General features: G+C 42.3%; 1 protein-coding gene and 1 long non-coding RNA gene across 2 annotated transcripts in view; both read left to right on the top strand.

The window, feature by feature from the left end:
- The window catches only part of PRKCE (protein kinase C epsilon), a 521,754-nt gene that overhangs the window by 244,463 nt on the left and 258,208 nt on the right, over positions 1-19,083 (top strand). The gene's annotated exons all lie outside the window — the stretch shown is intronic.
- The window catches only part of LOC109319648, a 12,666-nt gene continuing 7,425 nt past the window's right edge, over positions 13,843-19,083 (top strand). Inside the window, exons 1-2 of the long non-coding RNA XR_002103575.1 lie at positions 13,843-13,933; positions 15,882-15,886. This is a non-coding gene — a long non-coding RNA (uncharacterized LOC109319648). The remainder of the gene's footprint in view (positions 13,934-15,881; positions 15,887-19,083) is intronic.

Raw genomic sequence — 19,083 nt, 5'->3', positions numbered from 1 at the left:
AGGAAGCGCTACTTCACGGTCAGGGCGGCTAGGATCTGGAACCAACTTCCAAGAGAGGTGGTCCTGGCTGCTACCCTGGGGGTTTTTAAGAGGAGGTTAGATGAACATCTTGCTAGGGTCGTTTGACCCCAGTATTGTTTCCTGCCATGGCAGGGGGTTGGACTAGATGATCTACTCAGGTCCCTTCCTACCCTAGAAACTATGAAACTGGACATGTAAGTACTGGAGATAATTGAAGGAACAACTTCCCAGAGAGAACCAGGTGAATTTATTATTTTTCATATGAAGTGTAACTTTAATACATAAAAATCTGCAGAATTAAAATCCCTTTTGTTTAATTACTGAATCCTTTTGAAAACCTACCCCTTATTTTGGCAGTACCTTAGAGAGGACCTCTTTTGAAAATCTGGGCTTCGTTGTGAGTATGGAACACCTGAAAAACTTGTCTCCGAATTACTGCTATGATTTCAATATGGTCATTTTTTATATATTTTATAGCAGAGGTGCAAGGAGAAAAAACAATGTTCCTGGAAATGGCTAAGTGATAAATCTCTGAGTGTGCTCCATCCTGTGGAGAACAGCTGTCACAATCCTGGGGGTTGATCCCAGAAGCTCTAGGCCCTCTCCCCAGTCTGCCTGCTGCATGTCATTGGGTATAGCCAAATATTGTCATAAAACAACTCTTCCCCTGGTCAAAATCTCAGTCTAACTGGCTTCCTGTACTGGACCTTACAGCTTTGTTGAAGGAGGACCTCATCAACTTTCCAAGGTTCCTCCCCAAATTTAAAGAAATGTTATATCCATGGAAACAGGTGTTTGTAGTTGTCAGCCACCCTGAAATCACCTTCATTATAAGGCAATGAATAAGGTATATAAAACAGACATGAGATTTATTACATAAGAAAGATTATACAAAAAAAAGGAACTGTTAAGTTTGGAGACAAAATATACAAAAACAAAGAAGGAATAATCTCACTGTGTTGTTTTGATTAAAACAGGTTTTCAGTAAATTCTGTTAGTGTCTCCTACAGCTAACACTATTGTCGCTTCTTTTCAGATCATTACCAGCTTCCCTTAATTGGGGACTAGAATCTTCCCTTCAGGTCAGGTTTTCTAGACAACTCTTCTGCCCTGAAAGCTTCTCTTAAATACCTTATCCTTATCTCCCCATCTAGTCAAGTGGGAGAGAAATCTTCACAACCTTTTGCATACAGTTTTCTTTCTGTATAGAAATCTAGCTGACAAGCTGAGTGCCCTTCCTGTTCATTATTATATTCAAGGAAGACCACAATATATGTATTCTCCTAATCATATTTCCCTAAGGTAATCTTTTTTCTAGAGGGAGAGGCACATCATCTTGACATGTGATTTCCTTCTCACTTGAGACCTAACAGATGAATCCAAGTGTCATTTCCCTTTTAAACATATTTTATCATTGTTTATTATGCATTCACTTCTGCATAGAGTGAAAGCAAGCTGTCAAACTTTTATCTGAGTGAAATAGATATGCGTTTCAAAGGCTTTCTGCTATGCAGATGGTCATTATCTTACGCAAAGTGTTCTCGACCCCTGATCTAGCAATAAGCCCACTGACCATACAAAGATACATTGCTAGCAGATATTATGGCTTGTACAAACAAAAATCATAAAACTAGCGTAGTTTAACAGTAGCTGTTAATAGAGACATAAATATCAATAGTAAATCCCATTTGGGGAAATGTCTATATATGATAAATAATGCCTACCCCAAATTAATCACTACGTCTAACAGTACCCATGACAACTGCCTTCTGGGAACTGCCAAATGGATAATACCTCTGTTCTTTCATGTAGACTAGTAATAATCCTACCTACTGCCTTTCCCTCCCTGTGCCACGGGGGAGTAGGGGGAAGATGGGGATTATCAGTGTAAATGACTAATAACGGCACCATTCTTTACTGTAGGGCAACATATCTGGCTAACCTATGTCTCCCATGGCTCTAACACATTCTGCATTCTGGCTGAGTGGCAGGGTGTCTAATGAAAGTCATAGAGTTTCTTTAAATTTAATTATTATTTCCATGACCTCTGTGGCTGCGATGGTAAAACTGTAGCCATACTCTTCATGTAATAGAGTTCTATCAAGCCCAGCCTTCCAAATATGTCAGCTAGAAGCTCCTAGGACCTGGATGAGCAGACATTATAGTACAAAGGCCTTATTGTACATTCATCTTAGGTGGCTTCTGGAGCTCTTAACTCCTAGATTGTCCCTACATTAACAGCCAAAACCAGTTTTAAGCCCATGTTAGGTGGCTTAAAATTACGCCATCCAGGGCAGGTTTATCTCTGATCCTTCTTACCCATCAGACCTCCATCAGTTATTCCAGCAGTCTTCCAGGTTCCCAGGATGCAGTGTCCCCTCCCACACCCTTCTGTTCTGTGTGGACAAACTTTCTACCCCCTGTCCAGGGGGCAGCCTGCAGAGTACATGCCAGTTGGCAGGTCACAGGGCATAGACAGATCCAGGAGTGGGGGTCTAGGGGAAGTAGTGGGGAACAATGAAGGGGCCGGATTGGGTCACCATGAGCTGGGGCTTCCTTCCCAGAGCAGATGAAGTAGCTCCCCCAAAAGTGCCTTTCCTCACCATTCCCACTTCCTGCCTACCTCAGGAAGCATTACCAGCACTTTTCCACCCCAATCCCAAATCCTAATTCATTAAAACGTGAGACCTTTAATTTACTTCCTCTTTTTTTTTTTTTAATTCTTTTTATTTTAGTCAGTGGCTGGCTGACTTCATTTCCCCACCCTTCCCCCACCCCCATTTCCTTTCCACCTCCCGTTTTATTACCCACCCTCATTCCATTAACTCTTCACCTCCCAGCTTCATGTTCCTTTCCCACCCCCACATCCGCACCTCGAGGAGGGATGGAAGCCTGTCTTGGCTTACCAGCCCTGTAGTGGCAATTTACAGCTGCAACTCCTGGTCAGCCCTCTGCTTTCAGCCTCTAGTGGCAAGTCACAGCTGTTCATGTGGGGAACAGTCAGAGAAAGCTTTTAGCTTTAAGGCATGACTGCTCCAAGCTCAAGCTAACACTAACACGGATCAGCATTTGAGTAGCTCGAAGTGCAGTATGTAACAATTGCATTTACATTGGCTTTGTATACTGGTGTAAATTGCACTAGGATTAGGAGTGAATAGACATGTAGAATTCTCTGAGTAGCTCATGCAACATCTGGCTATTACCAGCATTGCAACTTGCCACAAAACAGTGATAGGCAGGTAATAGTTTGCCTTTCACAAAGGGCTACCCTGGGGATGGATGAGGAGAGAAGAAATCTAGACTAGTGTAAGCTACAACAGCACAATGTTATGCCTGATTCTTTCAGGGATAATTCTCTCTCAGATTGGCTGAAGTTGCCACAGTTTAGCGGGTTGTCATTCAGCTGCTACATTTTTACAGTAGTATAATGCTGATTGCATCATTGTAATATTTTATCTATCTAGGACCTTAGACTAATTGTAGACCTGCCAAATGTAGTTAGCATATTTAAGATCCCTTTCTTCTGAGTGAAGATACCGAGATAATTGCATTTGAGGTGTTGTGGTTGTTTCAGCTTCATCACACGTGAATTTATTGGCTGCTATAATGCCACAGATTTTTGAGAGCCTGTCAGAAAATAACATCATCGGTACTAATTGTTCCTGACTACATTTTACACAATTAGCAGGGCATCTGTTATCCTGGGGATGGCTTCAGGTCAGAAAGAAGGCAGCTTCTCCATGATCTCTAGGCATCTTGCTTGTCTTAGTGCACTTAATACCACTTTTACTCTTCCTTTACAGGAAGGTGAGTCAAGGTAGATAATCACCCTCCTAACCTGAAATATTAACATTGGCACAAGAACCATGTGTGGACCAGGCCTTTATTTCTGAAGAAATTTCAGGACAGTAGGAAGCATCTTAAATTGCTTCTGAAAGAACAGAAGTGTATGGTTTGAATTCAGAAAGACCGAGTCCTTCCCAAGTCAGGAGCCAGGATGATATGACTTGTGAAAAGTTCCATAACTGACATGTAGCTTGAAGGGAAGCTGTCAAGTGACAAATCCAAAATGCAAAGTATAGTACCTTAATTATAACTGCTATCCTGAGGTTGAGGATTCTGTCATGACTCCAAAAGCAGCTTTCCAAGATAGAGTAGGTAAAAACTTGTTACTAAAAGCCAAAGCTGACTTATGTTTTTCCCAAGAGAAATGCCTGATGTGTACTGTAAATGGTGTCCTTTGGGCAGCAGTTTGTATTTGCTGTTAGCAGATGGGAAACACTGGATGCATCTATACATGCAATTAACATGCAGTAATAAACTCTGGCACATATTGCGCAGGAATTTATTGCTCTTAGGTGTTGTATTTACACATGTACCTGGGACCTCAGCATATTGAACTAGGTTGGAGCAGTCCCAGCTGGCAGGGGACCCAGGGGATCAGCTTGTCCGCCTGGGGCTGCCCTGACTCAGCTCAGCATGCTGCAGGGGAGCTGGCTGGGGCACCAAGGTGCTCCAGTTGGGGTGGGGTAGCCAGCATGTGTAACTATATAGAAGCTGTATGCACACAGACTAATCTAAAAATTGCAGAACCCAGTTTAATATAAACCTGGATCTATGTAGTATCAAACTTATTCTATCTAGGTCAAACCGGTGCATGGAACTTCTGTACACTTTCCTTGCACAGCCGTGGGGCTGGGAAAACCCAGTCACTGGCACCAGCCTCAGGGCTGCTCTTTTCACCCCTCACCTTGCACTGGGCTATTTTTTGCCCCTCCCCCCTGACCAGCTAGCCCTCCTAACCCTCATCCCACTTTTATCAGTGTTCACTGCTGCTGGAGGCAAGCAAGTCGGTCCCAGTGTGGGGAGGGAGGGATGAGGGTGTAGGTTTACTGGGGGAGGAGAGGATCCAACTCTACCAGTGCCTGCCCCCCCACCCCTAGTGAGTCATGTGTGTTCCCACCATGGGTTGTGTTGGCCCCATAGTGCCGACCCGTATAATACAAGATTTTAAAAATAAAAGCAATTGAAATAGTTTGCCCACAGACTCTTGTCATTTAGCTTACTTTTGCAGTCTGTTCTTTCTTTGTTAGACAAGCTTCCTTCGTGGGGTTGGAAATTCAGTTTTTAGGATTTTGAAACAAGAACATCAATTTGACAGAAAAACAGCTAGGTTTCCCAGTTTCCCTCCCTCCACCATCTTCTTAATATTCCAATGGTTTGGTAAGCATGCTGCAGGATCACATGAGAAATTACAGACATTTTTCACCAGTAACAAGAAGTGAATATTAGTTTTGAATCAGGATGACTTGTAGGAAATTCCTCTATGCTTTTTTTATTAAAAGATTATTATAGCTTTTGCCATGGGAAGGGAAAAGCAAGAGTTATCCAGGCTGATTACCATTATAACATTAGGGGAAATGCATTGTTAAATTTCTTTAAAAGTAAACCTTCTGTTTATTATGTTCCTGTGTCTTTTTTTTTTTGCTTTGTAGTCATCCATCTCTTGACCAATTAAATGTATAGTATAAAACTAAGAATATGAAATAGGAGGAGGCTGTTTCCCCCTCTTTCTACAATATATGGTAGATCACCTTAAAAAGAGCCCTTTTTAAATTTAGGTCATGATGAGGTCACCTGGAAAGCAGGTCACATGAATAATCAAATATTTCATGTTAGAGCGACTACTTTTTAAAGCTACTTGTAATTCAGAGGCGGTCCCTTCACTACTATAGTGAGGGCTAATCAAAGGCTAGTAGTTAGCTACTCTTATTTTAGCAAAACAAAATAGTGTCCAATGAAAATTAAAAACAACACATTTTGGACTGTATAAAAGATAATATTTCATACAGTGCATAGTGCTGTTGTGAAGTTTTTGCCACAAATACTCTGCAGCATCCCAGCAAAAATCTTTAAAAGCTAAATAGCATGAATATCAGTTGTTTGTCTGCCCAGAATAGAAAAGTGTGCGTAATGTAAACCTTCAGGGACTTAGAAAAGTTTTGCCACAGAGGAATCTATTGTCTAAATGGGCATTATGGAGGCTTTTCACCTTCTGAAGCAGCTGCTATTTGGCTGCTCTTGAGACAGGACACTGGTCTAGCTCAGGGGTAGGCAAAATTTGGCCCACAGGCCAGATTCAGTCCATGGAGGGACTTTGACAGCCCATAGTGGGTCCCTCAGGCCCACTTGGCTCAGGCGTCATCTGGCCCTTGGTGCATCCCACCACCCCCTGTGCATAAAATGGGGCTGGGACAGCTCTACAGCTTGTCTGCCTTTCTACGGAGCCCATCTGGCAGTGGCTTCTTCTAGCTGCTGCTGTCACTGTCCTCAGACTTGGCCTAGCAATGTGGACCAGCTCTGGACTAGCCAGAACCTGTGCACACAGCCCTGACCCTGACGCACCCCATGCCTGCTCCAGACTTGCTTGCTGAGTGGTGGTGGCAGCGAGGTAGAAGTTGCTATTTGGCATGGGGGAAAAGCAGCCCCCCCAGCTTCGCCACTGCTGGGCTCTTTTTGCTGCAGCTGCTCATGCCTGGGCTGCCCTGTGGCTCCTCTGCCTGCCACCGTTGCCTCTCTGGGCAGCCTAGAGATGGCAGTGACGGCAGCAGAAAGGAGCCTCAGGGCAGCCTGGGTGCAGGCTTCAGGTAGCTGCAGCCATAAGAGCCCAGCAGTGGTGAAGAGGAAGGGCTGCTTTTCCCCCAGGCCAAGGGGCAGCTTCTGCCTTCCTGCTGCTGCTGCTCAGCATGGGCAGGTGGTCCAGAGCAGGAGCAAGGTGGGCTGCAGTCAGGGCTGTGCTCATGGATTCCAGCTGGTCTGCTCCAGCCAGGGTGAGTCCAGAGTGGGCACAAGGAAGGCTAGGGTTGGAGCTAGAGCTGTGTGCTTTTGGTTGTGGTGGCGACAAGTCACAGGGTGCTCATGCTCCAAGCTGTTGGGGGGCAAAAGGGGGTGCTAACCAGCTCGTGGCAGCTCCCCAGTACTGCCTGTGTAGCACTTGGGCCCAAATAATTGCTACCCCTGATCTAACTGGTCACTGGTCTGATTCAATATGATAATTTAATGATCTTATTTGAAGCAAAGTCTACCTGAGTAATGCAGGATTGGGCACTTGGTCCAGAGTCCTCTCCTTTAGGTGGTTAACTATTTATGTCTTTTATTAGGTCTGCTTTGGTTTCTCATCCACTGTATGAGTCCCTAAGAGAGACATTAACAGCCTGTAACTTAATTTTCTCGGAATCTTATTGGGATCTAATTTCATGTACTGCTATTTGTTGTTATGGAAACAGTATAATGAGTTCCATGGTATAGGGGTGGGAATATCACATGCTGTTTATGTTCAGAGTAAAAATGACAAAATGGCATTTCTATAAATGGTTCTCCAAAATAAACTGCTTCAGTGGGGCTGTTGTGAAATCTAAATAGATTTTCAGCATCTTTCCATATGGAATGCAGAAGTGATATGAATTATATGTTAATATGGAATTAAACTCATCATGGAGATATTAGAAAACTAGCCTCCTCTCAAACTTGGTTTTATTTATTGTAGATTTAAACAGAGTTCTGCATTTCTCTTGTGCTGTTTTATAAATTGAAGCAAACAGTCTGTTTCAAAAACAGAAATTCTTTTCTTGTTTAGGCCAGTAGAAACCCTTAGTAACCCCATTTGAGTATGGTAAAAAGTTTAAGCTCTATTTTACTTCTTTTCGGTATTTAAAGAAGACTTCGACTTTTTATTTTTTTAAGTTTGTTTTTGCTTACTTTTCATTAGAAGTATATCTCTGCTTCCCTGGTTTTTGATGGAGTATCCCTTGGAGGACTGGAGAACTAGTGAGAGTATGACAAAAGAAGCTGAGACTGAGACATGAACCATTGGTAGCAGGGGATATTTAGTTACAGTTTAAATGTTTGATTTTATTTTGTTTTTGTTTTGTTCTGTTCTGTCATTGTTTATTTAATTCAAATTTCTGATAAATACTTCTGAAAAAAGCTATCCTTGGGAGAGCTCTGTTAAATTTATTAACATCAATCAAATGTCAAGAAAACACAATCTTCAGGTTACCTCCAAGCCATCCTCCTGCAATAGTAAGGTGCACAAAATTTTGTGATTTGTGATATTTAAAGTAAAAAGAAAAGGGGTGGGACCTCCTTTAGATAATGTAAAGATGGAGAAAAGGGTACCACTGTTATTTATTTGCTTCTGTAGAGTACCAATAACATCCAGAAATTGTGAGAGAATGATTTGTTCTTTTTATACTGTTTATTTTCTATGAAAATATTTAAGATGTTTTAAGCAAGCACATTAGTAATGCGCAGGTAAACGATGAGGTAGCTGATATTGCCTAATTGAGATATTTATTCTACCAGGTCAGTTGATTCATGTGAGAGTCCAGTGAATCTGCCAGAGGCCAAGGCCTTCATTTTGTACCTGCTGAAGCTATAGGCTAAGTACAGACAGTCAAAAAGCCAGAGGCTGAATAGATTCAATCATTGCAGGTTAGTCTAAATGGCGTTGATTGAACCGAGAAGCAAGTGAACAGACATTCACTTCTTATTCCGGAAATGGAGGCCCATGCCTGCAGTGGCTCAAGCCAGAAGCTGGGGGGCACTAGAGCACGCCTCCCAGCCACTGCCAAAGGGAAGGGAGAAGAGAAGCCCTCTAAGGCTTTCTCCCCCTCCCTGCTCAACCAGAGGGGACATGGCCAGGCTCCAGCCTGGGGCCTCTGTTTCCTACCCTTACCCCCTTCTCAGTGAGCTGGAGCAGTGATAATGCTCTGGCTAGGAAGCGGAGGGGTGGGACCAACCCTGCTCCACTGGAGCAGACAGCACAGCCCAGGGCTGCAAAGCATCCTGGGATGCTGGGGGTGCTGTGAGTTAACTTGAACCAGGAAGGGCTCTGGGGCAGGAGTTCTGTAAGTCAGTTTGACCTAAATCAGTTAAGTCTGATACTACAGGTATCCAACCAGGTTTATTTTAAACTGATTTCAACCATTTTCAAAGTGGTTTAAGTGCACTGAAACTCTATTATGTTACAGGTTTAAACTGGTTTCTGATCACTTAAACTGGTTTAAGTGTAACTTCTGTCCCTAGTTGTAGTAGTAGGAAGAGGTGGGAAGAGCTACTGGATTCAGCCTCAATTGATGCTTATTCCTCTCTCCTTCCCCCACTTCCTATCCCTCCCATGCCATCCACCAGCATGTTGTATTTGAATCAGAGCCCTGTCCATTACGTGGTTAATAATTTGTGCTAAGCCATCTGCACTGGGGAAGTAAGAGTTAGTGTGGACCCCTTCTTTTCCTTCTGGAACCTGGGTGAGCAAAGGAACCTGAAAGTAGGTGTATATTTTACTTTTATTAATGCATGCATTTGTATTTTCTTTCTGACAAGTTGACTGGTGCTGGTGAAACTTGTGCATTGACTCATTTAATACTGAAGACCATGATCATGGCTACTACCTCCTGCTTTGTGTAGTCAGAAACAAAATCAAGCTTTAACATGGACAGTAAAATTCATAGCTGGTGTAGCAGTGTCTCCAGTGCATTTACAGCAGGGATGGCTTCACCTCATCCTATGTGTTGGTGGTACTATTTTTGTTGCTAATAGGATTGCTGTAGTGCCAGGAGCCACAGTTAGGGTCTGGGTCTCATTGTCTTAAGTACCATACACATGAAGAAAAGATGAGTCCTTATACAAAAGCTTATTTGAAGGTCTTTATACAAGATTTCTCCTATTTTTGTCCCCTTAAAATAACAGTTGCAAGGTGGGTCCCTACTTCCTAAAATCAGACAGTGGCTTAACTACTTTTAATTAAGGAGTCACTGGTACAGAAAAGAACCATATGATTTTAGGGTTAAGCTTATCCAGTAAGTACAAATCCACCTCTTGGGCTGAGAGGGCTTAGCATCTGTGGAAGATTGCTGTGTTCTTTGGGACCTGTATGAAAGTCACAGGAACTTGAAACCTTTGGTTTATTGTGTGCAATTTCAGGTACAAAAAGCTATAGGTTGTCCTCTGGCCTGTTGTTGAAATGATTTGTAATGTAATGAGAACTCTGGAATAAAGTTTAATTCAGCTTCTGACTTATACTGCTGTGGTGGACTCCTTATGCAATTATTTTGTCTCAAAAAGGCCTGTGACTTTCCTCTATGCTTTGTTACACTCTGCTAGCTGATTTGGTATTACAGGTGAAATATTTTTAGGTGTGTTTTAACATTACAGTTTGATGTGAAGACAGTTCTAGGACACCTATTTGTAAGTGGGTTTGTGACATCCAAGGTGGTTTAGCTAGACAGCATAGAGTTTATTTTTAAGTTAATGAAATCATCTTGGTAAAATAAGACTATAAAATGTTCTGAAGTCAGAGGCATTAGCAGTGGTGATTTATCAGAAGATGCAATTGAGTGCAATGCATCTCCATTCTGGGCAGACTATTGGCTGGAAAGAAGATACTGTGGGATATCCCCTTACGGCAGCAGGATGTGGGAGACCTGCAAAATAGGCAGGGAAAGAGATGACAGAATTTTGCCTTCAGGAAGCACAAGGCCCGTAAAAGATTTTTGTTTCTAATTGTATTCAGCTCTGAGTCACTAAAACCTTTTGTTTTCTATTGAGTGGATATAGGAAAGAGTTTATAACTGGCAAAAGTCTGTTTTTCCCCAGGACCTACAGTTTTCTGTTTGTAAATCTGGTGAAACCCTTGCTGCTTTATAGTTATCTAATTAGGAAGTTTATTTTTTTAATTCAGTGCGATTTAAACTTTAGGTACAATAATACATCAGCAAAGAGCAGCACTGATTGATCTAAAAATCTTATAGTTAGAATTTCCCTTTTTTACGAATCTTCACGGAAAGTTGGGATTTGTTTTATAGCTGCCGATAACTTCTCTAAAGCTCTTAACATCTATATGTGTTTAATAAACAAGTTGTTGCAGTGGTTTTAAGTGTTTTAGTTTTATTTAATCAAGGAACATAGAGGTCCATGTGGAACACAGTTATGGTAAATAATACTTGCATAAACCACAGTTGTCTCATTCCTGGCTGACAGTTCCCAATGGCTATTTGACGGCCTTTTGCTTGGAGACTGGCTGATAGACAGCACTGGTTTTCTGACTGTCAGTGATGCAAAATAATCAGGAAAATATCAGGAAAAAATGTCTAGCTACTTCAGGGGATTTTTAAAAATAGCTTTTTTTTTTTAATTTTATGGGTTAAACCTAAAATTGAAATTTGGATTTTAGTTCAGAATACATTAAAGAGGGTAGGCATAAACCTAAAAGCAGTGTCCTTGTTTGGTTTTGTGCTCACTGTTGAAGAATGTAGTATATATCACTCTGAGCCACTTATACAGATAAAGTAATGTACCATATGCCTATGAATTGTTTTTGTATAAGAATATTCAAGCTTGGTGAAATTAGACCCATACCATTTGATCAAATCCTACAGTCCCTTCTCAAGCAAAACTCTCAGTACAGAGAAAAGGACTGCAAATTTTGGCTTGGTTGCAATAAAAATTCTCTGTGCAGAAGGACCTTGTAGATTTTAATTTCTGTATCATAAAATGCTTTCCTGGAAGCTTTGAGGACCCAGAGAGTTGCATGTACAACACCAGAAAGGGGTGTATCTATGCATTTCAGTGGCTGTATATACACCACCAGAAAGTGTAATCTATACAGTTCAATGGCTATATATTCCAACTTCTAGTTTCATACGTTTTGCAGTTGCAGCTAAGGCACATGGACAAAGGGTGAATATTGTATAGGGAAAAAGGAAAGATCTGAAGGGGCAGATACCATGTGCTGTTCCCCTTGGCCTTGATGGGATAGTACCATTAAGCTCTTGCCTTGATATACCCTCAGCTGGAATAGGCAGTGAAAGAACCACAGATACACTAATGCAGAGCCTGGTTACAATTAGCAGCTGCTAATATGCTACAGTTTCTGTAGTACACTAGTATGGTTTTCTTCTTTCTTGGGTATTTTCAGTGCTGGCAAATCTGATTTAGTTGTTTTTAGCTAGGCATTTTTCTTAGTTCTAGGGTCACAATATGTTCTCTAGTTTTAATGAAAGCATAAAAGTAATCCACTTAAGTAGGCCAAATGTTCAAATATAGATGCCTGAAGTTAGGGAGCTAAATCCACATTTAGACGTCTTTGAAATCTTTGAAGAAACACAACTCACATTGAATACAGTGAGATTCACAGGCATTTCTTACTGCTGAGAACTGATAAGTTTTTAATCACATGAATACTGCTTTAGACATTATTTTGTATGTATGGCAAACTATTTTTGGGGGTATTTTTTCCTTATATCTCTTTCTAAAGGTTTATTTTATGAGCTGATCAGGACTACTCAGCTGTTTACTGTCCAAATGCCATAGCCTTTAGGCAGATTTTCTAGGGACATCTTTACTGAAAGTTGTTCCATGTTTCAAACTTCTCTGGGACATCTATAAGCAATAATGTAATATCTCTCCCTATTACTATGAACTTTTATGTGGAAGATCTTGAACATTCTGCCAAATAAAGAAAAAAAGAATTAATATGCTTTGGAAAAAAACAAATATAGGTGTTTCTCTGCTGGCCATCTGGTACAAATCCAGAAACTTTCTTTATTTTTCTTCTGATCTTGGCTCCTTACTTAAAGAGCTTTGCCAATACGATTATAAAGCAAAGAGGATAACTGAACAAGACAAGCAGTTTTTTTTAAAATGCAAATAGTTATTTAATACCAGCAAAACGCAAAACCTGAAGTCAAGATTTTTTTCCTGGTAGAATGGGATGTGTTACTATCTAATTATAGTCATGATGTGGGATAGCAGATTTTATTATTTTCATCCTCAGGTTCTACTCATTACACAGAGAAAATGAATTCTAAAAATTTTGGCTTCATATTTTTCCCCTTATGGGCCTTTTATTTACTGGTTTCACCTTCAGATTGTACTGTTATCTCAATTTTTTTAAGGATGAGGAAAGTAAGTATAAGGAAACCTGGCTCCTTTCTCCTTTTAAAACAGGAGGTCAAAGCGAGGGCAAAAAAGAATATAGTGTCTGGTGCTTGGGGAACAAAGAATCTGTTCTTTACTCATTTCCTCAGTCTATATTGTCCTATTTCTTTACAATTATAAATATTCCTTCCACAACATTAGAGAAAAAAGGTGGAAAGTGTCTTGTCTTATATATGAGGCAGTAGTCATTGACTGTAAGTCAGGGCCGTATGGTAGAGCTGCATAGAAAAATAGTTCATCCCTTTTCTCACCTGTGAAAGTTCTTATCCCATGGGTACTCATGCAGAGAAAAGAGCAGTCTTACTGGGGCTGTTGTGATTCCTGATTCCTTTTATGCATGTGAGTCAGAAGGGAGTAAAGGAAGAGAGTGTGTCTTTGGCAGTGCTCTACACAACACAGAGTGGGTCAACACACTTGAGGATTTTGGGCTCTGTGCAGTTTCTCTCCCCCTTGTGGCAGAGATAGGAAACTAGGAGGTAGGTAGTCTGTGTCTGTGTACAGACATTCTATTTCTCCTGGAAGAGTTGCTGTTCTTTTAGTAGAAGCCATAAGTATATAGGCATTCAGGATTTTTCTTCCAGAAAAAAATGGCTGCTTTAGGAGAAAAGTAGCCCAGGAACAACCAACATTAAATTACTCCCAGAGGAACAAGTGTTTGTCCCAGGACAACAAATATCTGTATAACTTATGTTTTTTAGGGAAGTCACAGCACAGTTCTCCAGCATCTCAGGGTGCTTTGCTCACCTTTCACAAGGACATACTTGGTTGCTCAGGCTGAACTGTACTGTTCCAGCCGAGCAGGGAGTAGAACACATCCCCTTAACAGTCCCATATTGTGCTTCAGGGAGACACAGGCTGAGCCTGAGCAGTCTGGGTTAGCCAATCAGGGCTGTCCTGTGCGCTGCTGCCATCTGTTCCATGGAGACTGAGGGAGGCTGTAGAGCATCCTGAGATTTATGCATCAGCCCTGCACGCTCTTTGTTCTTCAGGGGCTCAGCAATTGAATGTCTGTTCAGGTGTCTCTGGGTAGGTTTTATACCAGGAGAATAAACCTGGAAAAATTCTGAATGTGTGTATGAACCCTATGACTGAATTATCTGCTTCTCCTTGGTAGAGTGGCCATGTTATACCCTGTTTGCAGTTTCTGGTAAAGGCAGAAATTACCTCTGAATTTGTATTCAGTGTTGTCCCTAGTTTTGTCATCAGTAGCTTGGTTTAATAAAAATTTTGGCCAGGAAATTTTCATGCTTAGTTTCAGGGTAGACAAGACATTTTTTGAAAGACTGAAGGAAATGGTCCAAGTTGTTTTTTGGTTATAGGGTAGTGAAAATTTAATGTGTTTCTGTTTTTGTTAAAACTGTATAACTCTGCCCTCCCACTTCCCTTCCCCATATGTAATCTAATGTGTTGACTACCTGGCCAAAATAAATGTTCTGTTTCTTTCAGGTTGAGTACTCAAGAGAATATTTTCCTCAGAGTTTTGGTACAGTAGGACTACAAGCATATCTCATATTATTTAGTGAAAGAGAGCACACAGTTCTATTGATGTTTGTTTTCCTGGCCTTTCCTTATAAAAATCATTCATTTACTCTTATTTTTTCTGTTGATACTGCTTCACTGTTGCAGGGAAAAGATCAGGTCAGATGCATCTAGAACTTGGTTGTGGAAATCAGGAAGGTTTTGTTATATGTCTTAATTACCTTATCTAATATTGTATCTGCTTTTGTAAGTTATTTTGTCTTTTACTATATAAACCACCCTGAGCCATTTTTGGGAAGGATAGAATATAAATCTAATAATTAATAATTCAGAGGGAGCAATAATAAACAGAAGGGTAAATCTTGTCTGTAGCATCTCAGAGAGGACTCTATGAAGGCGCTTAGGCACTAAAGTCCACCCTTTAGGCACCACTGAGATTCATGTATCCTCTGCTCAGCTGCTGTGTAATCCTGCAGACACCTGAAGTATCTTAGATTAAGTTTCTGGTGATTATACACAAAACAGCTTGAATCTTTATACACTGAGGAGCCCTTCCTTGTGCCTGTGCCCAGGCAGAGTTCTGACAACAGGTGTTGATTGCTCTGCAGGTTTACCCAATTCAGTAGACGTTGTGAGAGCACACTGACTAATTGGACCTGATGTAAAGAGAACTCTGGGGTCTGGAAAGCTTACACCTGTTCCAATCTACTCAGAAGCCCAGTCAATTACATCTTTTTTATAGCAGGTTGAAAACTTGTATTCACATCTTCACTCTGCCAGATTTGGAGCAAGCTTGGGAAAAGAGTGTCTTAACTACCATTCTGTGAGTCCATTTTGTGTACATAACAAGCAACTTTTAAACTAAGGCATTTGATTAGGGAAGCATCTCTAGTCCACCTGCCTCTGACCCAGGGCCCATGGGCTGAATCTGGCCTGCCAAGGAATGGCCCCACCTGGCGTAGGCATGTGGGGCAGCCCAGGCTGTGGTGTGTCCAGCTGGTCCCATCACCCCCAGGTGCACTGTGGGGCTGGGGCAGTGCAGCTGCTGGACTCCACATCCTGACAGCCCTGGGGCTGGGACTACTGGGCAGTGACAGTGCAGGAGTGGGGCCTGGGGCAGAGCCATGATCCACTTCCCTCATGGCCCTGTGGTTTCACCACCCCATATCCTGGTCCCAGCCCCACCCACACCCACACCCCCACCCAAACCCACCAGTCCTGCTCCCAGACTCCATTCCCTGCTCACCTGTGGCCTTATCCCATCCACCCAGCTGAGTATGCCCTGCCCATGGCTGTTCCAGGCTGGTCTTCATGACCCTGCCTGCTTGCTCCATCTGGCAGTCCTGCTGGTGGGTGCAGGGCAGATGCACCCGTAGGGCCAGGTCCCGTGTCGGTGGTGACATTAATGGAGGCAGCCAGGAGGAGCTGCTGCTGCTAGGTCTGCCAGGAAGTGAAATGAGACAACTGTGTTGTCCCAAACCTGCTGTGCGCTTAGGGGCAAAAGGATCACATGCACAATGGCCTGGGCTGCCCCCTGTGTCTGGGGTGATGGGGGTCAAGGGACCCTTCATGGGCCAAGATCATGAGCTGAAGGGCCACTTACAGACTTTCGGTGAGCTGCTGTGTGGAGGGCTGTGGTGTGCTGACTTGTCTTACAACAGCTCACCAAATCTCCCTAGGTGGACCTCCAGCCCAAATAATTGTTCATCCCTGCTCTGATGTCTTAGAAGCACCTCTGATGTGAGCCACTGCCTCTGCATTCCTTCCAGGGTGCTGTTGTTCAGCAGCTCCCTTGCTAGCCACACACTGGATTGCCAAAGCAAAAGAAATGGGAGAGCAGCTCATACGGCTCTTCTTGAGTCCAGGCAAGAGTCAAGAAGGAATTTCCTTTCTCTATATGAGACAACTCAAGACAGTGTTTAGTGGGGGCTGTCCAGATTTATGCCACTTGGCTTTAGTTCTCAAAGAGAGGGGAGCTGGAGTGCAGCAGTCTCCAGCTATTTACCCTCTCTGCCAACTTGCCTGTGCACCAGGAAGTTCAGAAAGCAGGAAAGGAATTGGCTCTGTGTCTCTAGGGCTGGGTAATACCAATGGAATCCCTAGTACAGGTTTCTCTTTGCACCTGTGGAGGAAACAGGGCAAGGCAGGGAATTTGTCCCTACGTAATTGAAAGTGAGCCTGGAGGTTTTTTGAAATACGTGCAGATCTCTGGCTGCAGGGGTTGAACACTACTGCTTCAGAAGCAACCATGTCCAACGTCTCCAGTGAGAGGGGTGAGTTAGCTGAATGCAAGGTCTGAGGGGAAGTGTAACGGAGCACCCAGCAATTCATCCATGTGATTGCCCAGTGTTCTGTAAAAATTGCATTTACCTTTATATTATAATTGTGCAAGTGTGTAATTAATTATAAATTAATCAAGTAAACTAGATTTAGGAATGATTTAAAGGTCATGTTTAACTTAATAGCCTGCCATAAAGCATTTCAGATCTTTTTTGCTAGCTGCTATGGCAACATAAATGGATCCAATAAATAGACAAGATTTATGTGAACGTTTTCAGATGACTTATGATTTACTCAATTTGCTGATGAGGCTTTTATACAGTAGATGTTACATAAGATTGATATATCAAGCACACAGAAAGTTCAATGATAAACTATTAATCAGCAGCATTTTAAAATGAATAATAAATTGCCAGTATAACCCCAATATGCTTTGATCCTTTTGTATGTAATATGGTTATGTTCTGGTATATCAGTTTGCTCACAAGAATGCAGCCTGGTTTGTTGAAGGAAATGGATCTCCAGTTGCACAGAATTCAGTGTATTGTTTTAGAAAGAATTTGTAGCAACGTATGTAGGAGGATATTCACTGAGAGTAGCCCACATGTGGAGCTCTTGACTCGTATGTGAGTGCCACATATTTAAGTTTAGTTTGGCCACTCTGTAGTCATTTCTGAACACACATGGACACATTTATTGTTAGAGTCCGCACAAACCCTTTCAAAGCCCTGTTCATTAAAAGAAATCACTGGCCCAAAGTCCTTAGTGGCTGTAATTAGAGCAACAGGGGTTTGGCAAGGCAGTATAACTGCATTCAAAATCTGAAATTAAATCTGTTGGTTAATTAAACATTTATGTTAATTATTTTAAAATAAGCCTGCTTTGATCAAACATGTACATGTATGAAGTTCCAAGGACTGGATTATTGCTGGCCCTAGAAGTTGCAAATGGAGGCAGTATTTTGTATGCATCTTGGATGGGGGCTGTTCTCCACTATGGAACCCCAAATCTGTGGGAAACTCTATAAGTGTTTTCTTTCTCATAATTCCCTTCCCATTGGCGGATTTGCAGGAGTGGATGTTAATAAGATTTTTTCAATATATTCAGCCAAGGGCTGTAACCATGCTTCTTTTTAGTGTACTCTTTTATTATTATTATTAATATTATTATTATTTTTAGTGTACTCTCATAAATTAAATGTGTTCAGTTGCCTTGAAAACATTGATTATATCAACCTATAACACAAAATGTCTCTAGAACTGGGCAATGATATTTGTGGACTTTAGTTAGAATGAATATGTAGAAAACAAGATCCTTCTGGAAACATGGAGTGTCCAGGAAACATGGCCCCACAGGAGACAGTTTGGATGAGGCAACAGAAACTTCCTGGTGTGACAGGACAGCAACAAGGCCCAGCCCCCTGACCCTTGCATTAGCAAGCAGTAAGACTGTTACTTCTTTACTGTAAATAGTTTGTTATATAAATGCTTGTAAATAATAAAGTGTTGTTTCTGCACCGTGAGCCTCAGCAAGATACTACAGACTGTATGCAGTAGCTCATTTGCCCTCAGCCACTTCAGTGGCTCCTCAGCCAAAAATGTACTGCCCTACCAGCTGTTGAGAGAGTTAACACTGAACTCTGCCCCTGCTGTTTGCAGCCCTGAGGAGAAGCAGCAACCGTCTTGGCAGCCATAAGCCAGTTTTTGCTTCCTCTAATCCAGTAAAGAAATATCAGTGCTCCTTCTTAAGACATTCACCCCAATTTTGGAGTGCTGATTTTAGGGGGAAAAGGTGCATGTGATAAGTGAGTAAACATGGTACATTATAGGCAGTGCAACCTAGTAGACTAGATATGCCTTTGAGTCCAATCCTAAATCTAACACTACTGTACCCGTCTGGAGTTGAACATCCGGTCACGTGCCATGTGGCCCCGGATGCTCGGGGTGGTCTGCCGGTCCGTCCCTGTGGTCCTGCTGAGTAGGTGTTTATTTCCTGGATAGTCTCTCTCCCAATCTCTCCTGCCACAACTTTGTATCTTATCTCAGTGGTGGTGGTCCGATTATTGGGGCTCTCGCGTATGGGACTGCGGGGCGACAATCTTCTGCGAGGCTCCACCTCTCCTCTACCTCGCCCTTACACCCTGCCTTGACAAGTTCCTGAGAGGCACCGAGCTGCTTGGAAGAGATGGCCTCCACCTCTCTCCCCTGGGGAGGAGGATCTTCTCAGCCAGGCTGGCTGACCTGCTCCACCGGGCTTTAAACTAAGCCCGCTGGGGGATGGGGGGACTACTGCCACTGCTGGCCC

This window comes from Crocodylus porosus, unplaced genomic scaffold (genome assembly GCF_001723895.1).
Source record: "Crocodylus porosus isolate Cpor-Errol unplaced genomic scaffold, CroPor_comp1, whole genome shotgun sequence".
NCBI classification, from domain to species: domain Eukaryota; kingdom Metazoa; phylum Chordata; order Crocodylia; family Crocodylidae; genus Crocodylus; species Crocodylus porosus.
Note: the sequence above shows the minus strand (reverse complement) of the source record. Positions and strands in the feature narration are given on the sequence as shown.